Genomic DNA, 22,819 nt, shown 5'->3' with positions numbered 1-22,819 from the left:
TCCTTTTGTATTTACATATTGTCCATGACCATGATGATGTTGGTCTTTTCAGGAAATTAATGAATTAACCTGTAGTTTACTCTGTTGGATGTTCTCATAGTGATAATACAGAGATGAATGGGTATGTGGAATTTTCTACCAAAATCTACCCCGAGTTGAAGAAATTCATTTTAAACTCATCTCATGGAGGCATTTTTATCATGGATCTCCTTTGCTAATTCTCTACCTACTACAGTTAGATTAATTTTTTAAAAATTGTTGCCTCCCTTTATCCTCAGCTTTATTAGATATAACTAACAAAATAAAATAGTATATATTTATGGTATACAGCATGATATTTTGATATATTATGAATTGTAGAATTATTTAATCAAACTAAATAATATATCCATCACTTGACATACTAATATTTTTTATGGTGAGGACTTTCAGCAGTTTTCAAGTATATAATACACCATTAACCATAGTGACCATATTGTACAATAGATCTGTAGAACTTGCTCCTCTAGTCTAATTGAAATTTGTAAACTTGAAACAGTATCTCTCCATTCCAGCCCCCAAACCCCACCCTCAGGCCCTGGCAATCACCATACTACTCTTTCCTCTGTGAGTTTGACTCTTTTAGATTCCACATATAAGTGAGATCATTTGGTATTTGTCTTTCTGTGCCTGGCTTTTATCCTCCAGGTTCATCCGTGTTGCACATGTCACAATTTTTCTTTTTTCAGGACTGCATAGTGTTCTAGATATACCACATTTTCTTTATGCATTCATCCATTGATGGGCACAGCTTGATTTGGTTTCTTGCCTGTTGTGAATAATTTTGCAGTAAACATACTAATGCAGGTAGTTTTTTTTTAAATACACAATACCTTCATTTTATTTATTTATTTTTATGTGGTGCTAAGGATTGAACCCAAGGCCTCACATGTGCTAAGTTACAACCTCAGCCCAGTTCAGATAGTTTTTGACCTGTTGATTTCATTTCCTTTGTATATATACCCCAAAGTGGGATTGCTGGATCATATGGTAGTTCTATTTTTTAAAAAATATTTTTTCAGATGTTGATGAACCTTTATTTTATTCATTTATTTGTATGCGGTGCTGAGAATCGAACCCAGTGCCCCACACATGCTTGGCAAGCGCTCTGCCACTGAGCCACAACCCCAGCTGGTAGTTCTATTTTTAACTTTTGAGGACCCTCCATACTGTTTTCCATAAGGAATGCACTAACTTACATTCCCACTAACAGGGTACAAGGGTCCCCTTCTCCACATATTCTCCAACACTTGTTATCTTTTGTCTTTTCAATAATAGCCTTTTTAACAGGTGTGAGGTGATACTTCTTAGCAGTTTCAATTCTTAGCATTTTCAATTTCAAGAATTTTCTCAATTTTTTTTTCATGTGTTGTTGCCCATTTGTATGTCTTCTTTAGGAAAATGTCTACTTATATCCTTTGCCTGTATTTAAATTGGGTCATTTTCTTGCTATTGAGTTGTTTGAGTTCCTTATATATTTTAGATATTAGCACTTTGTCAGATGTATGGTTTGTAAATATTTTCTCCCATTTTGTAGGTTGTCTCTTAACTGTAATTTTTCCTTTGGTATGCAGAAATATTTTAGTTTAATGCAATCTTATTTGTTTGTGCTTTTGGGGTCATATACAAATAATCCTTGCCGAGACAATGTCAAGAAGCATTTACTCTGCTTTCTTTTACAGTGTCAGGTCTTTAACATCTTTCAGGTCCTCAAAGTATTTAATCTATTTTGAGTTGTTTTTTTGTACATGTTTTAAGAGTCCAATTTTATTCTTCTGCATGTAGATATCCAGTTGTCCAGTACCATTACAGGTAGTTTTTTAATTACAGGTGATTTTTAATACAACTTTCATCTTGAGTCCTTTCATGTTCATTGGCCAACTAGTTACAGTACAAAATCCTCACCAGTCTTATTTCACCCTTTCCATTAATAAAAGATTGTGATTTGGAGCATGAACTTGAGAATCAGACCTCCTTGGGAATTAATCTTGATGCTATTATTGACCAGTTGGGGAACTTTGGGCTGTCACTTGAATTGACCAGCTGGGTAAACTTTGGACTTGAAACTTTACCTTTCTGGCTTCTGTTTCCTCACCTACCAAATGGAATCATATTTTACACCTCCCTTATCAATCTGCTATTTTTTTCTGTGATCAGCTAATGGATATAAAATATGTAGCACAAATCCTTAGCACTGTAGAAAACAAAATGGAACAAGGAAGCAAATAAACAAAAGCCCAGCACTGCGTCTGACACAGAAACACTCCACAGATGCTACCTGTTGGTATTATTTTCTTAACTTAGCTCTAGGTAGGCTGATGATCTCACTGCCTCTGGAGTCACTAGTATTTTTTTCCTGCCACAGCTTTGCTCTTATTATTCCTTTCATTTGAAATGACTTTCTTTGCCTTTGTCCAAACCATGAACATTTTCTCTACCTTCCAGCAATTGAGTCTTTTCTCCTTCATGAACCCTGAATCACTGTTCTAATTCACAGAAGATTTCTCTTTCTCTCTCTCTCTTTCTTTCTCTCTCTCTCTCTCTCTTTCTTTCTCTCTTTCCCTCTTTCTTTCTTTCCTTCCTTCCTTCCCCCTCCTCCTTCCCCTCCTCTCCCCTCTCCCTCCTCCCCATCCTCCTCCTCCCCCTTCCCCTCCTCTTGTGAATTCTGTGTGCATTCTGTCAGTTCTGTTTGTCATGGCTCTCAATAACACTTACAATGGAATTTGTTCTTTGTAGTTTATTGTTTCCTTAATATGACTCAAATTTCCATGGAGTCAAGTCCTTTTAAATTCTCACATCTTCCTAAGAATTGAGCATATGGGCTTGTTTTGGAATTTTGTCTTTTTAAAATAAATGACAAAATGATTTTGTGTTATTTACTATGAATTGTATATATTTGTGAACACTGAATAGACTACTAAATATTTCAATTATTAATAATTTTATTAAAATGAGTTTTTAATACTTTCACTTATTTATTTTGGCAGGGTCTTTCACAAAAAAATGTGCAACAATTACACATATGCAGTGTACTCTGTTAATAAATGGATCAAATAAATAAGTGAATCAATGTATATATTTAAATAAAATTATGTGTACATATAAGAGAAAATACATTTTTAAAAGATGAAAAACAAAATCAGGAATAAAGGAGAAATAAAAGAAATAAAAATGGAAATTTATTGAACATCTTAGTATTTGATTGTTCTGTACTTTATTTAATAATTAACTCTTATATTTATATTTTTAGTATTTTGCTATTATTATATGAATATTCTTGTTCATACATTTTAGTGTTGACTTTTTTTTTTCTTCCTGTATTGGGTATTGAATACAGGGGCACTCTATTACTGAGTTACATCCTTAGCCCTTTTTATTTTTTATTGTGAAACAGGGTCTCATTAAGTTGCTTTGACCCTCGAGAATCTGCTGAGGCTGGCTTTGAACTTGCAATCTTGCTGCCTTGGCCTCCTGAGCTTCTGGAAATACAGGCATGCGCCTTAGTGCCAGGCTTGGATCTTTTCATAGGAAAGTCATTTTGGTGACTGGGAAGAGATCCTTTATGCGACATATGGTTAATCTACCTTCTATAAAGATCATATCAGTTTATTCCAGATTAATCTGTGTTCCTGCGTTAATCTTTTAAAATAAGTATTATAGGTTAAAGTATTTTTCTTTTAATATTTCTTGTTCTTTTATTTTCCCCCCTATTTTATTGATGCATAATAGTTGCATATATTTGTGTTGCTTATTTGTACATGTACACATAGAGCAATAATTTGACTAATATCATCTCCCCAGCACTAATCCACTTTATTTTTTGATTCTGAGTATTAATTGACCATTTTTAGACATTTTATGAAGTGTTTGTGTATTCTTCCCATTTTCTATTAGAATGTTCACCTTTTTCTTATTGAATTATAAGACCCATTATGCATTTAGGATATTAACTACTTGATACACCAGGTAGTTTTTAGAAACACAGGAGAATATATGATAGGTAATTTACAGATATTATATCATAGTTCATGATCAAATAATATTTATTTCCAGATTTTATGGCCACCCTCTATATTCTATAAATAATTCTCTTTTCTACTTATCTACCAGTATATTATTTATCATTAACTAAGTTTAGTGTTATATGTCAGAGGAACTATTTAACTATTTTTATGTAGCCAAACATACAGTGATTTTTTTTTTTTAGTTTTGATTTTGATTTTAGAAAGGCCTTTCTCCTCAAAAAAATTCTTTTAAAATTTCTTTTACTGCTTTTAAGGTTTTATTTTAAATAACTGATCATCTAACCCATTTTAAATTTCTGTGGATATTATTGTGCAGTAAGTGTATCTTTATTTTTTCAACTGGTCTGCCAGTTGTTCTTGGAGAAGGCCTTTACTGAACCTTTAATGGTACTACCAGGTTACACGTTCCTGGGAAATCCCATAACCTCTCTGAGTCTCAGTTCTCTCACCTATAAAATCAGGAGTAAGAATATTTTTCATCTCAGATTGGAGTCCGTGTAGGGTAAATCACATATCCAGAGTCTGATGTCTTACTTCATCTGTAATCAAACTCTTCTATGTACCCTCTTCCATGTGTTGTTTGGATAACTGAAGTTTGAGATGTGTTATAATTTGAATATGAGGTATCCCCCCAAACTCCTATGTTAATGCTAGAATGTTCAGAGGTGAAAGGATTAGATTATGAGAACTGTAACCTAATCAGTCCATCCAAGTTTGAATGGACTGTCTGACTTAACTGTTGGCACATGGGCCGTGGCTGGAGAAGGTGGGTCTCAGGGGCAGGGGTGTGAGTCCTGGAAGGGATCATCCTCCCTGTGGCCCCTTCCTTCTTCCCTCTTTCTGCCAAACCCTTTGACCATGATGTTCTGCCTCACCTTGGACCCAGAGCAATGGAGTTGGCCCTCCATGGACCAAGTCTCTGACATCGTCCTTCCTCAAAGTTGTTATTGTTAGGCATTTTGGTCACAGTGGTACAAAACTGACTAACACCAGGAGGAAAGGGATCAGTCTGTCTTTACCTTGATCACAGAAAATCAAAGGATAGAATTGGTGAGTGGAACTTAAATTCTTTTTCTTTTAACCCCCAGATGTTATTTAAAACTGACTGATGAAACACATCATTTTATATAAAAAGCTTTTTGTAACAGACTTTGAAAAATGAATTGCTTTCTGAAGAATAGTAGTGTTATTTAAAAAAGAAAGAAGCTACAAGAAAAGATCAACTCAGAAATAAAGCAAAGTACAAATATAGAACATAGTTTTAATTTTGATTTTCTATTTAAAAGTTCTTGTCTCAAAATGATTTTATGTATTAAATATAATAATTTAAATTTTAAAAATATAAAAAATTAAACAGAAATGTTCAGAGTCTTAGAGATTTTAGTAGGCTAACTTAAGGATAAAAAAAGAACTGAGTAAAGATTGTTTAATGGGTTGATGTTATAATAGTCCCCACCCTTATCTACTTTTTTTTTGATAATTTTAACTACCCATAATTAACTACATTCTGAAAATATTAAGTGGAAAATTCCAGAAATAAATAAGCCATGAGTTTTAAATTGCACACCATTCTGAGTACCATGAGTAGTAATACATATATAGTTTTTGGTGCTGTTTATGATTTCAGGCATCCACTGGGAGTCTTGGAATGTATTTTCTACAGATAAGGGAGACGACTGTATAGACGTGGAAATCAGAGCTTTCAGGAAAGACCATATCTGAATGTGGCTATCCAATAGCCGTCTTTTGTTGGTATTTCTTAATAAACATACAGAGAGTATTGGCCTTTAACTTGGCCTTTCTTTTTTTGTGTGTGTCTGTCTTTTTTTAATTAGTTGTTCAAAACATTACAAAGCTTTTGACATATCATATTTCATACATTTGATTCAAGTGGGTTATGAACTCCCATTTTTACCCCGTATACAGATTGCAGAATCACATCGGTTACACATCCACGTTTTTACATACTGCTATACTAGTGTCTGTTGTATTCTGCTGCCTTTCCTATCCTCTACTATCCCCCCTCCCCTTCCCTCCCCTCCCCTCCCCCCTCTTCTCTCTCTGACTTGGCCTTTCTTATATCATCATTTCCTGTTGACCAATGAAAGGGTCTTACCATGCTAAACCTATTACGTGCAATGGGAGGGAGTCCTGAGATAAAGTTGTTACCTCGTTCTTTCAGTTTTTGTTATCGTTTTTTGATTTTTTACCTTTGCCTTCAGTCTCCTCATAGGGAAATTGTTAAATATCTCCCCAAATTCAAAATATGAGTTTGGGCTAGGTTTAACTTGCTAAATGTGAGATGCTTCAAGCTTTCTCTGTTGAACTTACTTAAAATATAACATTTATTTCAACTTTGATGTTTTTATTTCATTCATCAGTCACCATGGGCCATTATTGCCTACCATTTGGGCTGTCTGTACTACTCACTTTACATTACGAACATTGGAAGGTAGCTGAGTATCTGTGAAGAAAACTAACACACACACACACACAATTTAATAATTTATTCTCTCTCTCTCCTTTTTTTCATATTAGAGATTGAACCCAGGGTTTTGCATATGCTAAGCATGTGTTCTGCCACCGAGTCACACCCCCACCTCCTATAACTATATTTTTACACAGATGTTAACATTAAATACAACCTCCTGGCTGGGTGCTGTGGTGCACAAATGAAATCCCAGCTATGTGGTGGGTTAAGGCAGGAGAATTGCAAGTTTGTGGTCAGTCTCTGCAATTTTAGCAAGACCCTGTCTCAAAATTTAAAAAAAGGGGTTGGCGTGCTGGGATGCATCTCGGTGATAGAGGGCCCCTGATTTCAATCCCCAGTCCAGAAAAAAAAAAAATCCTTCTGACTTTTCTTTTCTCACTTGTCAATATGTCTTAGAGAAATGTCTACATCAATGCATATACTACTGCCTCATTCCTTTAAAGGACTGCATAGTAATCCATTCACAAATTTATTATAATTTGCTAAATAGGTTGTTTTTCAGTTTTTTATTATATCAGATGATGCTGTGGTAAATCATAAACACATTCATTTGAATATGTGGGATTATATTTGAAGATAAATTCTGGAAATGAAATTGCTGGTTCAAAAGGAATACACAATTTACATTCTCACCAGAAACATGTTGAAAGTACCTATTTTCTTAGATTCTGTATTCATCACATGTAACTTTGCTCTAGTTGTTTTTTACTTCCTTGGAGGACCCTGAGGAGGTCATGTACTCCCATGCTCCTCCTAATTTATATGTTCTCATACTATTGAAAATCTCTGCATATCTGGCACCCTGTCCTATCACACTCTCCTCCTGCCAGTCTCTTTTCTTCAAGACCCAGCTCTATCATGAGTTCCTCTTAGGAATATTCTTACTCTATAATCATCCTTCTTCCTCAGAACTTTCTGGGCCCAACTAGGTGTCCTCTTTTTTTGTGTGTGTGTGAGAGATTCTTCTGCACACATAATGGATTTTCCTGCATATGTCTGCTATGTTACTCTTACTCTGAATTAGCTTTTTTTAAATTTTTTTTTTAGTTTTAGAGGGACACAATACCTTTATTTTATTTATTTATGTGGTGCTGAGGATCAAACCCAGTGCCCCATGCATGTGACCCAAGTGCGCTACCACTGAGCCACAACTTGCAGCCCTTTGAATTAGCTTCATTTGTCCTTTGCTTGCACTGTCATTAAATGACCTAATCCCCACATCATGGACTATGCATTTTCATCCTTTTGTCCAAACGCCTTTCTTATGACAACACATACTAAAGGCCTAGTTGGTGTGTTTTTAGATAAATTCATGTCAGAATTTTAGAGTTGAACGGGATCTTTGCAATCATTTAGTCTAACATGTTCACTTCATTAACAAAAAAATGTGTTTTAAATAATGTTCCAAATTCAAAAATATGTAGTTCATTATTTTCTATAAGGAAATAAAAAAGAGACCATGACATACTTTTGTTTCTTTTTTTAAAATGTATTTTTTTAGACATCGATGGACTTTTATTTTGTTCATTTATTTATATGCGGTGCTGAGAATTGAACCCAGTGCCTCAACATGCTAGGCAAGTGCTCTACCATTGAACCACAACCCCAGCTTTTGTTTCTTTTATTTCTCCTGTTAATGCAACCATCCTCTGTCTTCAAGACCTTCATTCCCAGGATCTGACCAAGTTTGAAAACACTGACAGAGAGTCAGGAAGCTGGAAAGCAAAGAATCACAGTTTTTACTGATAAAACTGTTATTTGTGTTTTCTTGGTTTGTTCCCACATCCTATGATTATCTCTCCTTGAACTATGATAACCCAGTTTCCTAGTCTCTAGCCTCTAACAACCACAAATGTTTTACTTGCCCTTTGGATTGCCAGTCATCTTCCAAGACTTTAGCAGCTCTCATACCATTTCTCACCACCCAGGAATCTGCACATAAGAAAAACCCCAGATGACTTTGAAGTATTTTGAGAAATTTCTCTTTAGTCCTGTGCAATCCCTAGTTCTCACGTACATTTAGTTTCATTTCATTGCAATTTTTTAATATTTATGGAGTCCCTGATAACACTTATAGTTTTGTACTTCTTGGTACATCTGCATAGAATATTCATAGATTCTTTGTCATCCTCTTTACTTAATAGCCTAGGACAGTGCTTAACTTTTATTAAAATATTCCTCCTCCATGCCTAATTCATTTGATACTGAAATCTAAAATTAGAGTGATAACCAGAGAGTGCCATGGAAGAATGTATCAGTCACATAGATATATCTTAGGTCCTTTTCATTTGGATGTTTGTATACAATATATTTTGTTTCAGAGTCACTTCTTATTCCCCAATAGCTGATTATGAAGCCTAACCATTATGTGTTGATTTCCTCTCTATAAAAACATAATTTGAAATTTATGGATGAAAAGCAGCAATGAAAACACTGTTTTTCCTTTTGTGGGGTTGGTGGCTGAATTTAGATTGAGAGGAATACAATGGTTCATCAGATAATTGTGAAAAGAAGTACCAAATACAAAGGCCTTAGATAATCAATCCTCTGTCTGGAGTGTAGACATTCACAATTAATGTATATGACACTTTCTCCCTTTTGTTCCTATCTTCTTTAGCATATTGTCAGATACAAAAAGTTCAGTAATTTTCCACCAGAAAATTACTTATAAAAGGTTTTCCTAAAGATAATATTGTAAAAGCTAAGAGAATAGGACAGAAAGGCGTATTTAACTTTTATGTTTGCAGTTTTGATGTGACTGTTAGCTCTTACAATTTAGAAACTGATTCTAGGTAGGTCATATTGTCATGATCCTAATTCATTTTCTTTCCATTTGTTGCTCATTTAAGCTGGATTGAGGAGTGATTGTGAGGGAATGAGATGTTTTAACAAGCTTTTAAAAATTTGCATAGCCAGATGAGCTGCTTTCCACCACCTCTTATTTTTTTGTAGGGGGATTGAGCCCAAGACTTTGTAGGCAAATGCTCTATAACCAATCTACATCCCTAGACTTAGGTGCCTCTTTAATGTTATCACTCTAGGAGAGCATTGCATTTATGACAATAACAGTTCCATTGCTGATATCCATGTTAGATCTTTGGGGGTTTGCTATTAATGTCTATAGCATATTTTCTGAACTGTTTTAGTGATAGAGTAACATCAGTTGGGTATATTTGAGTTTCGGAAGCAGCCAGAAAGCCATCCAGAATCATCTTTTTACTAGTATGAATGATTAGCCTGACTAATTATGGATTAAAAATTTGTAATCTAAATCTCTAACCTGTATTTGTTACTCACAAGGTATGGTTAGGAAATAATGAGACTGGTTTTCTCATGTGTCACTTTGTCTCTGAAGGCAATTCCAAAGGAGAAATTTTAACAACATTTTGAGTAATTGCAAATCACTGGCATAAGTGAAGATGATCTCAAAATGACAGTTTGGAAATTGGCAATACTTAACTGACTGTTCATTTCTGTTATGTTTTATAAAAGCCTATTTCATTATTTATTGTAACATTCTGGTAGTGTGAAGAAACAGATATTTTAGTAGAACCAAAATAAAATTGCTTGATTTAGTATACTTACCATTTGTTCATCAGCGTAATTATAAATTGACTGATATCATCTAGAATTGAAAGATAGGTAAGGAAATGACAGCTAAATGTCAAATGAAATGTGAGAGGGCAGAAGGTCACTTTTTAAGGACTGCAGTATTCAGACAAATGGTGAAATGTAATTTTCTTATCTTTGGTGTCTATTTCATGCCCATATTACCTAGATTTCCTTGGTTCAGGTTTAATTCCATAATTTCCCATCTTAAAAAATATGCTTATGGTAGAAAAATTAAACACTTAAAATGAGGGTTTGGGCTGTAGCTCAATGATAGAGCACTTGCCTAGCAAGGGCGAGGCACTGGGTTCGATCCTCATTACCACATTAAAACTAAATAAATAAAATAAAGGTTAATTAACAAAAAAGAAATATGAGTCTTAAAAAGAAAATGACCTGGTATTTCTGATTAGGCATGGCAGACTGAACTCTTGTGTGTATTTTTGATCCTTTGTAATGACAGTGAGGGTACAGTCTCTCTCTCAGGAACAGATAGAGTCATCAATAAAATTTCAGAAGCTCTAACAAGAATGGATAACTAGTAATTGATTTAACAGAATGGGAAACGCTGTGTTCAAATTTCAATAAGAAACTGAAAAAGATTCTAGAAAACGATTCTAGCAACAGATAACTTAGAAAACTGGGATGTGAGGTGGGGCCCAAAAGAGAAGCAGATTATAGTAATTTTCAAAGATATTAAGCCCTAAAACTTTGTTTTAAAATCAGAAAGCTGACAGTTGCAGTTGTTTTATTTTGTTCTATTTCTATAAACATATGGGAGAAGAGAAAAGTGCCAATACTACTTTTTTGGCTTAACGATTATTTATGCTTTACAGAAAGCAGAGATATCTGTTTAAATATTATTAATAAGGTAACAGATTATTAAGGAAACCAAACAGAATCCCATACTTTTTGATTTTAGAGGATATGCTTACTTTCGGAGGCACAACATATTTTCATGTCTGGATTCTGGACAAGCATCTGTTGTTGAAAATAATGATGTGAAGCCTATCCTTGCTCTCTTGTGCTCTCTTGTGCTGTAAGGGAAGGGACGTTTTCTTTTCATTGTGGTATATTTCCTTTTCCCTGCAGTTGGAAGAACCTACAGGGTCAAAGCTGAATATTGGAATTCCACTAATCAGAAACAAAGCAGGCTTGAACAAACAGAAAGCTTATAATATTGAAATCAAGATGTCAGAAAGAGAATTTTAATAAATAGCATATGGGACATGTAATGTGTTATACCTGAAGTTTGAATCTTTTTAAGGGGCAGATGGAAGCCTCATTCTCTTCTGACCATTCTCATGGAAGGAGCAGGAGGATTTCTCTCTGAAAGAACAGCCCACCTCTGGATTGGGGATACAGACAGCTAGGGGAACCTGTTATGCTGAGAACAGGAGGGTGTAGCCATGTCTGCATGTTGAATCAGGGGCCCATAACCCTTGAGCCTAGTTTGGTTCTCTGAATGTTGTCGTCAGGCTTATACCATGTAGCCAGGAGGTAGGAGGCTTACTCTCTGGGCAAAATGATTAGTTCCTGGTGAAGAATGCGCAGATACTGTCATTCGGGATTCTCCTAATGACGTTTTTGTCCCCTCTAGAAAGGTCTGCCTATCCACAACCTTGCTACTCTTCACTGCTTCACTACTAGCAGTAGCTAGTGCTTCACTTTGAACAATCAGAGCAAAGGATTACCAGAGATTTAAGGAGAATATCTACAAAAAAGAAAGAGGAAAAAGAAAACAGAAGAGAATTTAGTTGAAGAAAAGAAAACAGCCTTTAAAAATCCTGACCTGTAATAACATACACAGAGAGACAATTACTGCATCTGTGAGACAAGGAAATGGTATTAAACATGTAAAGGAAAAAAATAATTAGTAAAAATAGTTTAAATAACAAAACATCAGTAGAAGTGTTGAATGATGTAGTTGGGGGAAACAAGTCTTCCAGAAAATAGGACAAAAGATTAAGAAATGCGTCAGGGTGGTGCCTACCTATAATACCAGTGACCCTGGAGGCTGTGGCAGGAGAATGGCAAGTTCAAGGCTAGCCTGAGCAATTTAGTTAAACCCTGTCTCAAAATAAAAAAATAAAAAATGTTGAGGGGTTGGGGTTGTAGCTCAGTGGTAGAACACTTGCCTAGCATTTTATGTGAGGCACTGGGTTTGATCTTAGCATCACATGAAAATAAATGTAAAAGAAGATATTGCATCCATCTATAACTAAAAAAAATGTTGGGGATGGAGAGTACCAGTTCAATTTCAAGGGAAAAAATTAAGAAAAGGAATAGAGGAGAGAAGAGATAAAAATGTTGAAGATCAATCTAGGAGATTAAGTATCTGACGAGTAGGAGTCCCAGAAAAACAGTAGGGAGAAAACAGAGGAAATTATCAAAGAAATAATTTAAGGAAATTAATATAACTAAAGAATATGACTTTTTAGATTGAAAAGGCTAATTGAATGCCCAGGACATTAAATGAAAGAAAATCCACACAAAGGCATACAACTGTAAAGTTTTAGAATAGTAGAGAGAAAAGAGACAATTAGAAAAGTTTCTAGACAGAAAAAACGGATCACATTGGAAGGATCAGAATCAGAATAGGTCAGACTTCTTAGTACTACTAGAAGCTAGCAGACAGTGGAGCAAGACTATGTAAATCCTGCAGGATTTCTGTGCCTGAAAATCCAAACCATCCATCAAGGTGAATGCTCAGAAACTGTATGTGCAAGTGCTAATATAAATTAACAGTGTGCATTCCTTATTATCAGAGACTGAGTTCCAGCAAAACAAAAGGGAGAAGGTCTAGAAAGGTGAAGATGTAGGATACACACAACAGAGTTCACAGTGAAGAAAGCAGCAAAGGGAATTCCTAGGATCATGATGAAGAGAATTCTGTGATGACGGCTGAACAACAAGCTTAGAGAGCAGTTAGTCCCTATGTGAGCAGGAGGATGGGAGCTAAGAAAAATAAAAGCGGGGGTGGGGGGATGTATTTGCCCATGTTGAAGAAAAATTATTTGTAGAAAAATTGGGGGCTAATTTGGTGGCATATGTATGTATGGCACCAAAACAGAAGTCTATGGAAGTAGGAAAATATACATGTTGGAGTTGGGTTTTGTGGTCAAGAGAATGAGCCTGGGGTCAGGTTGTCTGAACTAGGATCCTGGCTCAACCACTTAGTACCACCTGCATGCCCTTGAGGAAGTTACTTTTACCTCTCTCTGCCTCAGTTTCCTCACTGTATGGAGATATTAACAAGACCTTCTTAACAAGATTGTTGTATGGATTAAATTGCATGTAAAGCAGCTAATCACTTATCTCAGTATTATTAATAATAGTAGGATAGTAACAAGGGCTTAAAAATTTTAACCATGATTTTCATTATTACCTAGCAATTTTAAAATGAAAAAAAGAAGAATTAGAAGTATAGGCTTACTTCTTTTTGATAAATGTGCTTATGAATACTCCTAAGAAACTGTTTAAAATAAAAAAATTAAATACCTGTAGTGATACCAGATATGACATTTATGTACTCTTGAGAGCATTTCCTTAGTTATTTTTTTCCTTTGTATTGTTTCATTCACATAATTGTTATAATCTCACTCTATAATTTCATGTTCTGCTTTTCTTTTTAGACATTAAGAAGCATTTTCCCTGTTAATATGAGCCCTTATTAAAGAGTTTTTATTAACTATAGTATTTTCCACTAAATGGATGAAAAAATAATTTTCTCAATAGCATTGGGATAATGGCTCTGTGAAATACATTTAAAAATTTATTTTTCTTATTATCAATGCAGTATATGTTTATTATAGAAATTTTATGTGCAAAAGTAACTAAAATAAGATTAATATAGTGGTAATTTTACTACTCAGAGATAAGCACTAGTATCACTTTAATGTATGCCTCTTTTGTTTTTCCTTCACACGTATATTCTTTCTTTTAAAAAATGTGGAACTCTTCTTAAGAAGATATTATCTTTTAGTATCTTCTTTTATATGTTAGTTTTAGCAGAATGCTGAATTGTAAATTTTTGTGCCTTATTTATTTAATTGCTACTTTGATGTTGTTTCCAGAGTTTCTCCATGATAATGTTTTATTAACAATCTTTATAGCTAAACATCTGTCTATATTCAAAATTATTTTATTTGGTTAAATTCTCAGAATTGCAGTCTTAGAAAGCAGAAATACTTACTGAATATATATTTTCAAATTGCTCTCTGTAAAAGTCTTACAAAGCTATGATCATAATGTTAGTAGATGCTTGGGGTTCTTCCAGTAGCCTTGTCAAAGCTTGGTTTTGGAATATTTTGTTTGAAAACATCATAAAATATCTTCTACATTTATTTTCTTCATTAGATTCTTGGGTGCAAAAAATATCAGAAATTTTACACTAAATTTTGAAAGCTTTATTTCTCAAAGGAAGGCAATAATTAACTATCACCAACAGCCTATAATAATGCCAGCTGGTCTGTATTCTTATTAATGGTGGGAATGTTGTGTTCTTCACACAGATGATAAGACAATCATTGACAGATAATAGATCTTAAGTAGTGCAATAAGCCAACCGTGATATCATGATGGCTCAGGCCAAGTTGGTGGCAATGGAAATGGTTTTATTTTGGAATCATTTTGAAAACAGAGTTGACAGAATTCTTTGATCAATTGGATATGGAATGTAATAGAAATTGAAGAGTCAGTGATTACTTCATAGGTTTTGGCCAGGGTAATTGTCATGATAAAACAGTTGTTTATGGAAATGGAAAGATTGTAGAACATCTTGTTTCTCGAACAAGATCAGGAGTTCAATTTGTACATGTTAAGTGTGATATGCATACATATGATAAGCAAGAGAAGGTGTTGATTATAGAGTTGGATATGTGATTCTGGTGTTTAGAGTATTCTAAGCTAGAGATATAAATCTGAAGACCATCAGTATATAATTATTATTTAAGAGAAAAACATTAGACAGAAATCGCCATGGGAGTAAATGTGAAAAGAGAAGAAGACTTAATCTTGGGGAAACACAGTCTCGGGAGATGAGAAGAAACCAGCAAAGGAGACCGAGAAGATGCAGGAAGAGAAGCAGAGGAAAAATAAGGAGAGTGTAGAGCCTGGCAGGAAATTTAAAGAACTATTTTCAAGAGAAAGGAGTGATCAGGCATGTCAAATACAGCGTCAAGATGAGGAATAAGAATCCACCATTGCATTTAACTGAAGGGGCAGGTAATTGGCAACCTTTTTAAGAGCAGGTTTGGTGAAATGTTATGGTGAAAACCTGATTAGATGGGTTTGAGAAATAAGGGAAGTAAGAAAGGAAAGATAGTGACTATGAGCAGTTCTTTCTGGTGGTTTCAATTAGTGGATGGAGGGAAATGTAGTAGTTGGATAGGGAACGGTGTCAAGACAATAATTTTGTTTTTCTAAATGGGAAAATAGTAATTTATATAGCAATAGGAAAGGTCTAATGGAAAGGGAGAATTTGATGATCAGGCGAGGGTAGAATTTCTGGCATATTATCTTTGGTAGGCAAGAATTCGATGGATGTGTTGCAAGATAGGGTCTGGAAGTGGTTGGGCTTTGGAGAATTACATGGATAGCTAATTCCCAGTAACAGGAGGGAAGACTGAGAAGGAGAGTGCAGATGCATGTAGGTGGAGAGATGTAGTAGCTGTTGTCTGTGGAATGCATTTTCTTGTTTCCTTTTTCCCAGTGTTCTAGGAAGCAGATTCATCTTCTTAAAATGAATGGGGGTGGGGTAGTAGTTTGAAGTTTGAGAGAAGACATGGAAGACACAGTGAGAAGTGAATGCTCCAGTAAATGGGATGTGATTGTCAGGCAGCTTTAAGGGACTACTTGAGTTTAGTGTCCATTAGGATAAAGTACCCATGGTTTTTGCCAGATGATATGCTGCTCTTCAGCTTCATTTAGTTGCACTGAGCAGACGTGGAGCAGGTAACAGAGTGTTTTAATGAAGATTGGTTTGGCTGGATGAGTATCACATGTCAGGTTATGGGTAGGAAGGTTTGCAAAGCAATGAATAGTAATTTAAGCTGAATAAGGAAGGGAGTGAGACAGGAGGGAGGTGAGGCACAGTGAAGTGGAAGTATGCGCAATGATTTATGGGTTTTATAAGGGTCAAAAGATTGAAATCAAGTGTTGAGGAGAAAGCTAGAATGAATGGAGATGGTCAAACAATGAGAGACTGGAGATTAAGAATATGGTTGGTGAGAATACGGTTTTAGGTAGATAAGACAGAAAGGAGAAGGTCATTGGATGAGATAGCTGAAGGTGCTGTAAAGCCGGAATTGAACAAGTCACTCAAGTACATGTCAAAATCACCAGTAAGTGCAATAGGAATAGTGTTGCAGAGTGTGATCATAAATCAGGAACCAACATTTTTAGGAAATAAAGGGAAGTGACTATGAGTCTGTGACAAGAAGAATGGGTGATAAGTAGGTAGTATAATCGGATGACATGAGATACAAAGTAGGGTAATTTTTAGTGGAATGAAGGAAAATAGCACAACATGGCAATAAAAAGAAAAATGGATACATCTTCTGCCATTAGACTCCCATTAGTTCCCTTAAGTGGGGGCTGCAGACATAACAGTATCTGCAAGCAAAAACTGATTCCCAGAGTAAGACAATGAAGGAGATACTCAAAGAAGAGATTGGAAATAAGGGATTGTGCTAATTTTCATGTGTGAGTTCCAAAAAAGCATTATTAAAGGGTATCTGGAGGTTATGAATTGTGGGAGAAGGGGGAAGAGCTGGAGATGAGGGTGACTTGAGAGTGTAGCTTTTTACAGTGACAGACATAAACTGGGATAAAGGCCTTGATTAGATTAATCTTGACATTTAGAGCAGATCAATATGACGAGGCTGTGAGTGTTGGTGGTAGGTAGGTGGTAGGTGCTCTCTTGCCAGGAACAGGCAGAATCTGGGACTCCCACTTGATTTCTGCTCCGAAGGTCATGCAGGTGGATGTGGAAGCAGTTTTACTTTGAGCACATAGCTCTTTTTGATTTCTGATAATGGAGTTTGACCAAGGGATATGGTCTTACTCCCAGAATATGGATGTGAAGAAGAATGAGAAAAAACAAAGATATAAAGATGCTTAGCAGGTAGTTAGTAGTTTATAGAGAAATCTTAAGGCTAGTTCTGTCTTGCTGAATCCAATTTTTAAATAATTAAAATTATAAAATTTGGTGAATATAAGCAATTTATTTGGACAACATCCCCAAAGTTCAACATTTTTAAAATACCAAAATTTTTTATTCCTCAGATACTCATAGGAAATCTAAGTCAATTTTGAAATAAGCCCATCAGTTTTCTTCTTTGAAAGTTAGTCCTTAGCTGTGTTGGAAAGGAGCATGTCCCCCTCTGTTGAGAATCTACCTTGCATTTCACCAGGGCTCCATTCAATTGGTTTGATGTTTTATATTCATGGTGTTTTTAGCTTTCTAAGAGGTAATGAGTCACAATGTTCAGAATATGTCAACGAATCATTGTATGTTAATACAATTTTACTAGACTCTTTGTAAACTGTTAATTGATTATACTTTCATGTCCTGATGACATTTAAAAATATATATCAGAATAAAGCTAGGAGATTCTTGATTTGTAAGGTTTGGGGGTACCCAGGCTTTTTGTTTTTAGCATTGTGGTTTTGCTGCAAATCCAGGCTTGGAAACCTTTGTTTTATTATGAATAAGTAGGCCATGAATAAGAGCTAAGACTAACAATGGTGCTCATTGCAACTCTCACCTAAACAGGTTCACTCTAATTCCCCGAATCCAAACATACACACTGACAAGTTTCATCAGATTGTGACTTACTCAGTAGAACCTGACTAAAATAGCCTCACCTTGCAGAACAGGGCATACAGAAAATCCCTTCTATCTGCATAAATAAGCAGGAAAGAAATTTTTGTGTTTACAGATTGGAAAGTAATAAAATGATTTTTCATCCAAAAACTAGATTGTGGATAAGCATTTATTTCTCTTTTGTCATTTCAATTTAACTTAGTTTAAACAAAATAGGAATTTTAAATACCAGTTATTATACACTGAGGAAATAGATAGCAGTTTTGGCACAAACAGAGCTGATTAATATTCAGTGGTATGAAGGTCCAGAGACCTTTATCCATTTTCTATAGAGAGGATCTCAAGAAGATATTACTTTGCCAAAGGATCTGTAAGGTTAATTCTTGATTAATGAGAGTAAGAAAAAAAAAAGAAGATGATGATGAACTGGTAGTGAGTTGGGGGAGAGGTACATAGAATGGAGAAGAGTTTTTTTTCTTAAGGAAATTTTAGTTTAGAAAGTTTTTTTTTTTTTTTATTTTCCTTAGGTAAAAATGAAACTTGGATTTGTTTGTTTATAGTACCGGGAATTGAAACCAGGGATGCTTTACCACTGAGCTGGTAAAGCCCTTTTCATTTTTCATTTTGAGACATGGTTTCACTAAGTTGACCAGACTGGCCTCAAGCTTGCAGTTCTCCTGCCTCAGCCTCCTGAATAGCTGGGATTATAGGCATGTGCCACCAAGCCCAGCAGAAGTGCATCCTTAAAGCTTACATTTTATGAGTTCTTTCCTTTGATAGATGTTTCATTTGTGAAAAGCTTAATAAAATCTTTGATATTCATTGCGACCCATGACCTGTAGGATTTTTCCTATTTTCTTGGGATGGATGATAATCATAGTTGAAATTTTAATTTTTTTAAAATTTATATTATCCCCAATAAATTACATTAAACATCTGAAGACTGCTTTAAGGAAAACACAGCAATAATTTTGTGCAATATAACAATCATTGAATGTTAGAATAGGAAGGCAAAATCAGCCTTTTGCCTTACAGTGTAATATTTTGCACAGTTCTGTGGGTTGACTAGGTAGATATACTTCTTGCCATTTTAGCTGATGCACTGTTATGTCTGAAAGATATGAAATAGCCTCCATCACATGGTTCAAAATTGTTGCCAGCATTCATTGGGAATTCAAATGGATTGTCAGCTAGGGACTTTGGTTCTCCTCCAGAAATACATGAATCTTCGTATGTGGTTGCTTATACTTTCGACAGCATGGTGGTTGGATTCAAAAAAGGAGAGTTCCAGATCTCAGATGTTACATAGTATAATTCCTGCCTCTTTGTATGAGGGTCAGCTCAGTTTCAAAGGGAGGAGAAATGGTCTATACTTTGCATGAGAAGAATGACAAAGAATTTGTAGCTGTCTAACATCATCCATAATCCATCCTTTGGCCACAAATTATTCACATTTTTTTCACATATGCAGAATATACTGAATTCCTTCAAAGACCCCTGAAATATCTCATTTCTTTGTAGCATCAGGAGCAGACTTAAGGTTCAGGTTTTCATCATCTGAATCTGGCCCAAGTGTGAACATGACTACTTGCATGGGGAAGGGCAGGTACAGTACAGACCTTTGGAATGAAAAGATAAGTTATCTGTTCTCCACACACTCAAGATGCAGGAGCGAGAGGGAGAGGATGACTGCATGAGATAACACTGTTCCAAAAGGGTGGAAAGAGGAGCTACTAAGTAGTCACTGGTTCATTGAAATTCTGATATTGAGACGGGTAAGTCTCCAGTTCCTTCTGTCTCTGGGAAAGGGAATGTGTATTGATTAAGGCTTTGTTCTGCTTCCTGGAAATGGTACTTTGTGGTTCTTGGCTCTACTCTGAGTCACAATATCTTTCCATAAGAAATGTCCCAGGCTTCAAGTTAAATAACTTTCTAGATTTGCTTTCATGACTTGTAGAAGGTTTGAACTAACTGTTCATTTTGGTCCAAGCTATTGGTGGACCCAGTGATCTAATTCTCTGAAAAACTTGGCCAGTTTCATGTGAATCTCATTTGTATTTACCCTATTAGTTAAAACTACATATGCAAGTCTTTTTTGAGCTAGGCCCCTCTCCACTCTTTACTGTGAATTGAAATTCTATGTGATATCCTTCAAGAATTTCAATTCTTGGAACCTTTAAGATTCTCAAGGGCCCTGGAGATGTAGCTTATTGGTAGAGCACTTGCCTAGCATGTGTGACCTCCTGTGTTTGATTCCCAGAAACACACACACACACACACACACACACACACACCTTAGAAACCCTTTTGTCTTGCTGAGGAGGCAGGTCTTATGAATCTTAGAAACTCTTTTAGATAGATGATGTGGTCCAGATGAAACAGCCCTATGTCTTCCCAAGGTCTTAGCAAAAGGCTGTACAGCCACATCTTTGACTTGACTGGACTTGGACTTGAGGGGACATTTTGTTGGCAGCACCTTGGACTTAATCTTATCTCTGAAGCTGTTTCTTTGAAAATTATTGCAATATCAGGTTTTGTTGTTGTTCATTCATTAGTTGCTTTCTTATGCATTTTATTGTGAATATAATAAATGATATGTCCTCCTTAGTGCCTCACTTCAGAGGCACATGATTTTGGTTTGTTCCATTACTGATGATGTCACTGTGAGGAATGTTTGGTTAAGGTGATGTCCCCTAGTTTTCTTCAAAGTCGAATTATTACTTAATGATACATTTTTTAATATAGAATAGAATACTAGGATTTGGTTAGGAGAGTTATGCATCAAATATGTTGAGTCTGAGATGCCTGTTCAACATCCTAGTAGAGACTGGCTCAGAAACAGGGGTGTAGATAGATTAGAAAAGTGAGGCAGTGTTCATCTGTTCCCATTTTCCTGTTGAATATAGAAAAGCCAAGTCATCATTAGGGGCCAGTGATGTAGGACCATTCTGAAGATTGGTGGAGAGAGATGTTCAGAAGGGTTTTCTCAGAGTAAGAGATTAGAATGTAATGGGCTTATGGGCAAAGTTGTATTGAAGCATCTATTTATAACTAATTGTACCTGTGATGGCTCAGATGTTCTGTTTCTTGGAGTTAGACTTTGCTTCATAGAAAAGTTAAGTTTACCACACTTGATGTTTAGTCACGTTAGTACAATGGAAAGGGAACAGGAGGGCATAAGGAACTTTCTAGTGTGTGTGGCTGGGCAGTTACCATTATGGATCATGGAATGTAAACCGGCTTACGTGGAAAAGAAGAGATGAATGGCAGTGACAAAATGGTAGTAGGATCATTGGTTATTGATAGTACTTATGTTCTGATTTAATACTATACCAACTTTATGATGTCCATTTTAAACATGGCAATATGTATTCATAATAGCTAAATAACTTGACCAACGTTATACGGCTAGTAAATGGCAGAGGTTTTAGACGGAAAAATCAAATGCACTCCAAAACTTTTGTATTGTACTAGCTGCCTCTGATTCATGAGTTGCTCACTAGACAAAGGATAATCATTATTATGACTGAAGATGTTTACATCGTATTTGTTTTGCTTATTCCAGGCTTCTTATGGCATGTAAATGAAAAGAAAGTGTTGGGAGGGGGCTCAGAATACATTTTTAATTTAAAACCATATCTTCCTTTAGAAAATGAGTAGCCTTTAGAATTTGATTGAAAATGGTTTGATTTCTATCTTTCAAAGGTCACAAGCATTCACACATATCAATCAGTATTGAATAAGCTGTTAGCATGGAGTGAATTCTACCTTATCCACTGACAGTGAGGTAAAACTTCTATGCTAAGGAGATCCTCTGTTTTTCTCCACTTAACATGACATAAGAAGATCCTCACTGAACAATACATAATGATGTTCTATGGAAAAGAAGAGCAGGTAGTTTTGATTTTATCTACTTCAGGAGGCTTCAAGAAATTTACTTGTGTTCTCAGACTTGATGGAGGTAAGGAGGATTTTATGGTTCAGTAGAAGGAACAGTGGCATTTTAAATAGGAGGTTTTTCAAGCCTAATAATTAAAATAACAATACTTAGCATACTTTCACAATACTGCAAACAAACAAAACCAAATTGCAGGGACTGTTTTTGGTTTAAATTACATGGAGCCTTTTCTATCAAATCTTGTAGATATAGAGGCTTGGTTGAAATAGCTGCATAATTCCCCAGCAGAGTGTTTTTTCTTTGCTATAATTACATTCCTGCAATGACTCATGCTCTCTTAATGCCTAGATTTTATAATTCAAAGGACAATGTTCCCTTGAAATTTGAAAACCTGGAAGACTTGAAAATTGTGTTTTAAAAAATTATTATTGCTATTACTACTGCTACAACTGCTATCCTCTGTGGATTGTTTCACTTAGGTGCTTTTGATTTCATTTATGCAAGCTCCATAATGGGGATTTACTCTTGTGACAGTGATGGGGATAGGATCCCAGGTATGCCCAACAGTAGGAAAGACTGTTTTGGGTTCATGGACTTCAGCTGCAGAGATTTGGGGCCTTCACTCTGCTATTCACTACTGGTACAACTCAATTTCTCTCAACTCTTTCCTTAGTTCTGTCTTTCTGTTTCTCTTTCTTTTATCAGCTGAAAGTTGTTTTTTCCCCCCTTCATTTACTCTTTCAGATTCCCCAGAGAAGGAACCTGGCTGGGTGTGCTAATAAACACTGCCTCTTTGTGGTAGTTTCTCTCCAACTTCTGGGGCAGTTGTTTCAGACTAGTAGCAAGGCCAGGGGACTGTCTTTTGCAAAAATCTGGCTGCCACCTCTTCTGTTTTAGCTGTGGGCTTGTTTGGGGTCTGGGTTTGGTTA

General features: G+C 35.6%; 1 protein-coding gene and 1 pseudogene across 12 annotated transcripts in view; one reads left to right on the top strand and one right to left on the bottom strand.

The window, feature by feature from the left end:
* Adam22 (ADAM metallopeptidase domain 22) overlaps positions 1-22,819 on the top strand; it is a 222,258-nt gene that overhangs the window by 73,537 nt on the left and 125,902 nt on the right. The gene's annotated exons all lie outside the window — the stretch shown is intronic.
* The window catches only part of LOC124105331 (proteasome maturation protein-like), a 60,149-nt pseudogene that overhangs the window by 34,452 nt on the left and 2,878 nt on the right, over positions 1-22,819 (bottom strand).

Source organism: Marmota monax, unplaced genomic scaffold (assembly GCF_021218885.2).
Source record: "Marmota monax isolate L192 unplaced genomic scaffold, Marmota_monax_Labrador192_F-V1.1 WCK01_AAM20220418_F8-fsc00165, whole genome shotgun sequence".
NCBI lineage: Eukaryota > Metazoa > Chordata > Mammalia > Rodentia > Sciuridae > Marmota > Marmota monax.
The sequence above is the reverse complement of the archived record's forward strand: the minus strand, read 5'-3'. Positions and strand labels throughout refer to the sequence as shown.